This window comes from Argentina silus, assembly GCF_951799395.1.
Source record: "Argentina silus genome assembly, chromosome: Y".
Classification (NCBI taxonomy): Eukaryota; Metazoa; Chordata; class Actinopteri; order Argentiniformes; family Argentinidae; genus Argentina; species Argentina silus.
The window spans coordinates 2,095,001-2,101,210 of record NC_139654.1 but is presented as its reverse complement, the minus strand read 5'-3'; positions in this window follow the sequence as shown (position 1 = coordinate 2,101,210).

Genomic DNA, 6,210 nt, shown 5'->3' with positions numbered 1-6,210 from the left:
CCCCACGGGAACCACACCTTCCAGACTAAACAATGTCTCATATCTTCTCACAGACCCCATATATAAAGCCTTCTTTGTGCCTTGCTCTCATTTTACTCTGTGAACACAATGTACAAGCGACTGAGAAGGCGACTGTCTGTCAGAGAGGCTCTGGACCATATTTTCGATGATGGAGAGGAGATGGAAATTGAACCAGAGACAGAGGAGGACGTTTCCAACTCTTTTTACTAGATTCAATTGAGAAAACTTTACTGGACATGACAAACTTGGAGGGGAGGCGTGTGTTTGGGGACAAGTGGAGAGAATTGGACCGGGCAGACCTCCAAGCCTACATAGGTCTATTGATTCTGGCAGGACTATACCGGTCAATAATAATGATAAGAAAAAGAAGAATAAGTATGAGCAATAACAATAGTTAGACTCTCTCTGAACCACTCAATATTTGTTGTGAAACAACACAGCACAAGTCCAAAATGCATGTAGGTGACTAGCAAGCTAGCTAGTTCAAGCTAAAGCTAACAATGCTACCATTGCTACCAACTGACAAAGTGTCATGCCATTATAAAGACACATTTGTTGACTATGTGTCTACTGCTGTAAAATGTAATTAAACATCACATACCCGCTTTCGAAGTCGCTGTCCTCCCAACGGGAGCCCTGCCAAAAAGAAAACAAGACCAACAACCTGTCGTAGAAACGTCTGCCCCCAGTCCAAGCACTCGCGAAGCAAGGTTCGCGATCATGAAGAGGAAAGCGACAGTGACTTCGAAGAGGGTATGTGACATTTAATTACATTTTACAATAGACACATATCTCACAAATTGTGTGTACAATGATTATTTTGCCAGTTAGAAGCAATGATAGCATTGTTAGCTGCTAGGTGGCTAAGTAACCCGTTGACAGTGTCTAAGGGCGTTGCTAAGATTACCTTTAGCTTGAACTAGCTAGCTTGCTAGCCACCTCCGTGCATTTTGGCAAGGCATGTACGTTTTGGATTTGTGCTATGCTGTTTTGTATTCTAGCAACACATGCTGAGTGGTTCTGTCATTATTGTCCTTATGTAGAGAGGACTGACGGGGTCCAGGTGGAGGCCTTGGCTGTGCTGTTGGTGGACGTTGAGCAGGGTGTGGTCGTGGAGGATGTGCCACTCATCCTTGAGGATGTCCACGATGTGCAGAGCATCTTTGAGGTAGAACTTTGAAAAGAAAAAAATTGTGGGCCTGTCATGATTAGGGTAAGAAGGACACAAACACCCAGGTCCATTCATCACTGTTACAATGTTCACTGTCTGTTTCTTACATTACTGTCATGTATTTCAATGAAAATTGCCTTTTGCAGAATTACACTGGTCCAGTGGTCGAAGCGTGGAGCATGTTCCACTTCACCACCTCTGACTCCTACCTGCATGGACCTTCCCAGGTATGTCTGCCCTGGTTGCACATGTGTCCGAGGTTGTACTGTCTTCCTAATCAGTAATATTGATGGTATTCTATTTCTGTGGTGGCTGATGTCTTATAGTTTCTTTGCAAAGCAGGTGGATGTGAAGATGCACCATGTTTGCGTGGTCCGGGGCCCTGTGACCCAGCTGTTGTGGGCCATTTCTAGAGAGACAGCAAGGCTGGGTCCAGAGGTAGGGAAAGACGCTTTAAAAACCTACTATAGATACTCTACTGTCATATCTCCTGTCATGGGACTGTCACCTTAACAAATGATCTTTGCTGCTTTCTGTTTTGAAGGGGATCCCCTACTGTGCAACAAAGGTGCAGTCTCTCACTGATCCAGGTACGATCAAAATACATTTCTCTTTTACTGAAACAGCATTGGATTATTATCATTTGTTTTTTTGACTTATTGGTGGTTCAGATGTTGATAGACATGTAGCTTGTAATAAGTAAGTGGCACATGTGAAAACGTGTTTGTTTATTTGAAGGAGAAGACAAACTACTTCTTACTTTTAGCTATTTATTTATGTCAGAATTCCAAGCTTGTACAAGGACCACTTTTGGAGGAGAAAATCACAGTCAGCAAGCTGTTAATCTGTAACCAACCTTCCAAAAATGGATACATTCAAAATGTCAAACAAAGCATTTTACAGGAAACAGAATGATTGTGATTGGCTATTTGGTTGGGGAGGAGCCGCGGTTTAGACTTGGCTCTCCTCTCGTTGGTGTTTTAGGCCGGTCCCAGCCCCTGACACACGATCCGTTCCAGTTAGAGATATCGCCGGTCCGTTCGCTCTGGGGAACGAGTTGACCTGCTGAAGAAAACATACACCTACTCTGATTTGTCCTATCCTAGCCTAGTATTTTTCCATTACATAATTCTTGTGTTATGTGTGTGTTGCAGCATCTATCTTGATGACCTGACCCTTACCTCTTCATGTATTAATCCAACGTACCATGGAACTAATGCTTGATTCATTTCTCATTTATCGACAGGCCACCACATTAGTAAATTTAGCACACAGTAATGTATTTTTCTTATAGCAATAATAAACTGTTTTTATAAAAATAATTTCTAACAAAACCCTCCTTTCACACCTTTTAAGGTGTGAACCAAAAATAAACTGTTTTTAAGAAGAAAAAAAAAGATTCTCAACACAAGGAATTCAATATAAAGAGACACTACCAGACACATCACATCTCTTTCTGTGGAATTTAACGAACGCTTTCGGGATTTTGCAGCTATTGAAAAGGACATGTTGCTTTTGTCTTCTCCCTTCTGTACCCTGATGATGCTCCGCAGCTGGAGCTCATTGAGCTGCAGTGTGACAACGAGTGGTGCGGCACACCAGCAGCTTTCTCTTGTTGACTTTTACCGGCTTTTACTTTTACAGATAAAGGCAGGTTTCCAGAAATGGGAACATTTGCAAAGAAAATGCTGAGCTTATTCGGCTCCACACATTTGTGTAAGCAGATGTTCTCTGTCATGAACTTAAACAAGAACTGCTTGAGACTAAGTGACTTCCACCTACGTGACATTTTACACATCTCAACCACTGCCCTCAAACCAGACCTGGCCTGTCTACTGAAATCCAGATCTCATTGTCACCCTTCTCATTAGTGTCAGTAAGTTACCTGTTTCTTGGTCAATCTGAAATTCTGAGTGTTTTGAATGGTAACATCTGCCACTATTAACAGTGAAAAGCCAAAAGCACAGTTATAAATATATGCACTTGGACTTATAGTGCCATAAGTCCAAGTGCATATATTTATAACTGTATTAAACTTTTGAATAGGTTTGCCTGCTGATGTTATGTACCTGTAGATGTGACACAAAATATTACTTTCTGAATGATCTTGTGAAAGACAAGAGCAAGAGTCATATGTTTTAAACTTAAATGTTAACACTAATCACTACACCATCCACACTATACACTATACACTACACACTGGGAGAGGGAACATCTCTACATCCAACATCTCATGGTGTGAAAACACACCACTATCCAACTGCATCATGTTCTGATCCGTCATCTTTGAGCCTTTGGTGTTCAGTGTGACACTGAGACTAGTTTACACAGGGTCACTGAACAGTCATCGATCCAAAGATAAAACCCTGGGTAGAGGGGCTCAGTGAATGTGGAGTGGAATGTGTGCAGGAGGGTCCGTGTGTCAGAGGAGACGCTGTAGAAGGACAGAGTGCCGGCCGGCCAGTCCAGATACACTCCTACTCTGTGGGAGCCAGAGGAGGGGACAGGTATGACAGTCTTCTTCTTATTGTGCCAGGCGGAGTAACTGTCATCAGAGCACCACAGACTCCAGGACTTGTCATTGTATCCCAACCCACAGTCATCACCCCATCCTCTCCTGCTGATTCCTTTATATGTCACTCCTATACCAGCCCCTCCCCAACTCCACTCTACCTCCCAGTAACGGCTCCCAGTCAGACCCTCTCTACACAGCACCTGTTCCCAGCCCTCAAATCTCTCTGGGTGATCAGGATACGGCTGCTCCTCTCTCCCCCATGTCACCTTTCTGTTCTCCTCAGACAGAGAGAGGAGTCTGTATGCTGTGTTTGGGTCCAGTGTGAGCTCACAGGCATCTGATTGAGAGGGCAAAAACAATCATCAAATCAATACAATTGAATAACTTACAACATTCACAATGTGATCTTGTTATGGCAACATTCTTTTTTTCACAAAATATTACTTGTTAATTGAACATGTTTTACAAGGGATACAACTAATTCAAATTTACTAATATTTTAAATTTACATATGAATACAATACTGGTGCTCTGTTTGAACTCTGCTGTATCCTGGTTCTTGAGTAATATCACAGTCCTATTCTCTACAGCGTTGGTGACTTACATTTGATCAGCCCACGTTTGAGCCTGCACTCTCCACCATGGTCCACACTATATCAACCACAGAAGAACCCACAATGGTTGAATGACACACTCACAATCATGTGGAAAATAGATACAGTGCATTAATCTCATTGATACGTCCAGCCACATATTCGGCCTTTACCTGAGTGTCTGTAGTTTACAGAGTGGATCTTTCTGTACAGCAGAGAGCAGTGCCAGTCCTGAGTCTCGTGGGTGATTGTAGCTGAGGTCCAGCTCTCTCAGGTGGGAGGGATTAGACCTCAGAGCTGAAGCCAGAGAAACACAGCCTTCCTCTGGGACTCCACAGCCTGACAACCTGGGGAAATAGTTTCACTCCGTCTGATATCAAGAATCTGATTATTCCTCTCTAATGTACATGTGCAGCTTTAAATCCTCTTCATTTGGCAGTTGAAAGGCCACATATGAATGAGAAATACAAATAAATCATGCAGCCAAACGATCACTGTGGTGCAAGAATTCATGAGTGAGACTTATAGTTGCTCTCAACAGGGGAGCAAGCAACCATGGATACATTTGTAGTCACTGGATTTCTACGTCTGGTATAATGTATTTGCTAGCTATTGGGTTAGTACAGTGTTGTATAGTCCCATGAGCTGATCTAAGGCCAGGTACGTCAGGATTTCAGGAGAGTAAAGTTATTCAGACAGTGCAGACAGAACAGCCCCCCCTGCCACCACACACACACGCACACGCACACGCACACGCACACACACACACACACACACACACACACACACACACACACAAAAAACACACACACAAACACAAACACACACATTATATAGTAATTGATTGGAAGATAATGTACATTGTCTGTCTCAATTATTGACCCTTTCTGTGCAAGTATCATTGATTCCAAAGAATGATAATGTAACACACACTTAGGAATGAGGCGTCTGACAACAAGAATAGTCTCAGACCTCACCTCAGTGTCTGTAGTTGACAGTGTGGACTCCCCAGTACAGCAGAGAGCAGCTTATCCCCCCCGTCACCTAGATCATTATTACTGAGGTCCAGCTCTCTCAGGTGGCAGGAGTCTGAGCTGAGAGCTGAGGCCAACGCTTCACAGCATCTCTCTGTGAGGTCACATCCATTCAGCCTGAATGAGGAACACAAATAAATACATGAAGCCAAACGATCACTATGGTGCAAGAAGTCATGAGTGAGAGTTATAGTTGCTCTCAACAGGGGAGCAAGCAACCATGGATACATTTGTAGTCACTGGATTTCTACGTCTGGTATAATGTATTTGCTAGCTATTGGGTTAGTGCAGTATTATGTGAGCTGATCTAAGGCCAGGTGGGTCAGGAATTGAGGATGGAAACATATTCACTGGGTGCAGACAGAGCAGCCCCCCCTGCCACCACACGCACGCACGCACGCACACACACGCACACACGCGCACACACGCACACACACACACACACACACACACACACACACACACACACACACACACATTATATCAGAATTGATTGGAAGATAATGTACATTGTCTGTCTCAATTATTGACCATTTCTGTGCAAGTATCATTGATTCCATAGAATGATAATGTAACAGACACTCAGGAATGATGTGTCTGACAACAAGAACAGTCTGAGACCTCACCTCAGTGTCTGTAGTTGACAGTGTGGACTCCCCAGTCCAGCAGATCTCACGGTATTGCGTCGATAAAGATGTCTGGAACGCCGGAGCCGATGTCCAAAAGTTGTCGTCGGCTGTACGATATGGACGCTAAACTGTTTTTAGCGAGAATACTTGAAATAAACAAGGAAATTGCCACTAATTCAGCGAGACAGCGGGCTTCGCGATGTATGCGCGCCGCCATCTTGGTACACGCCCTCCCTGCGTGATTGGT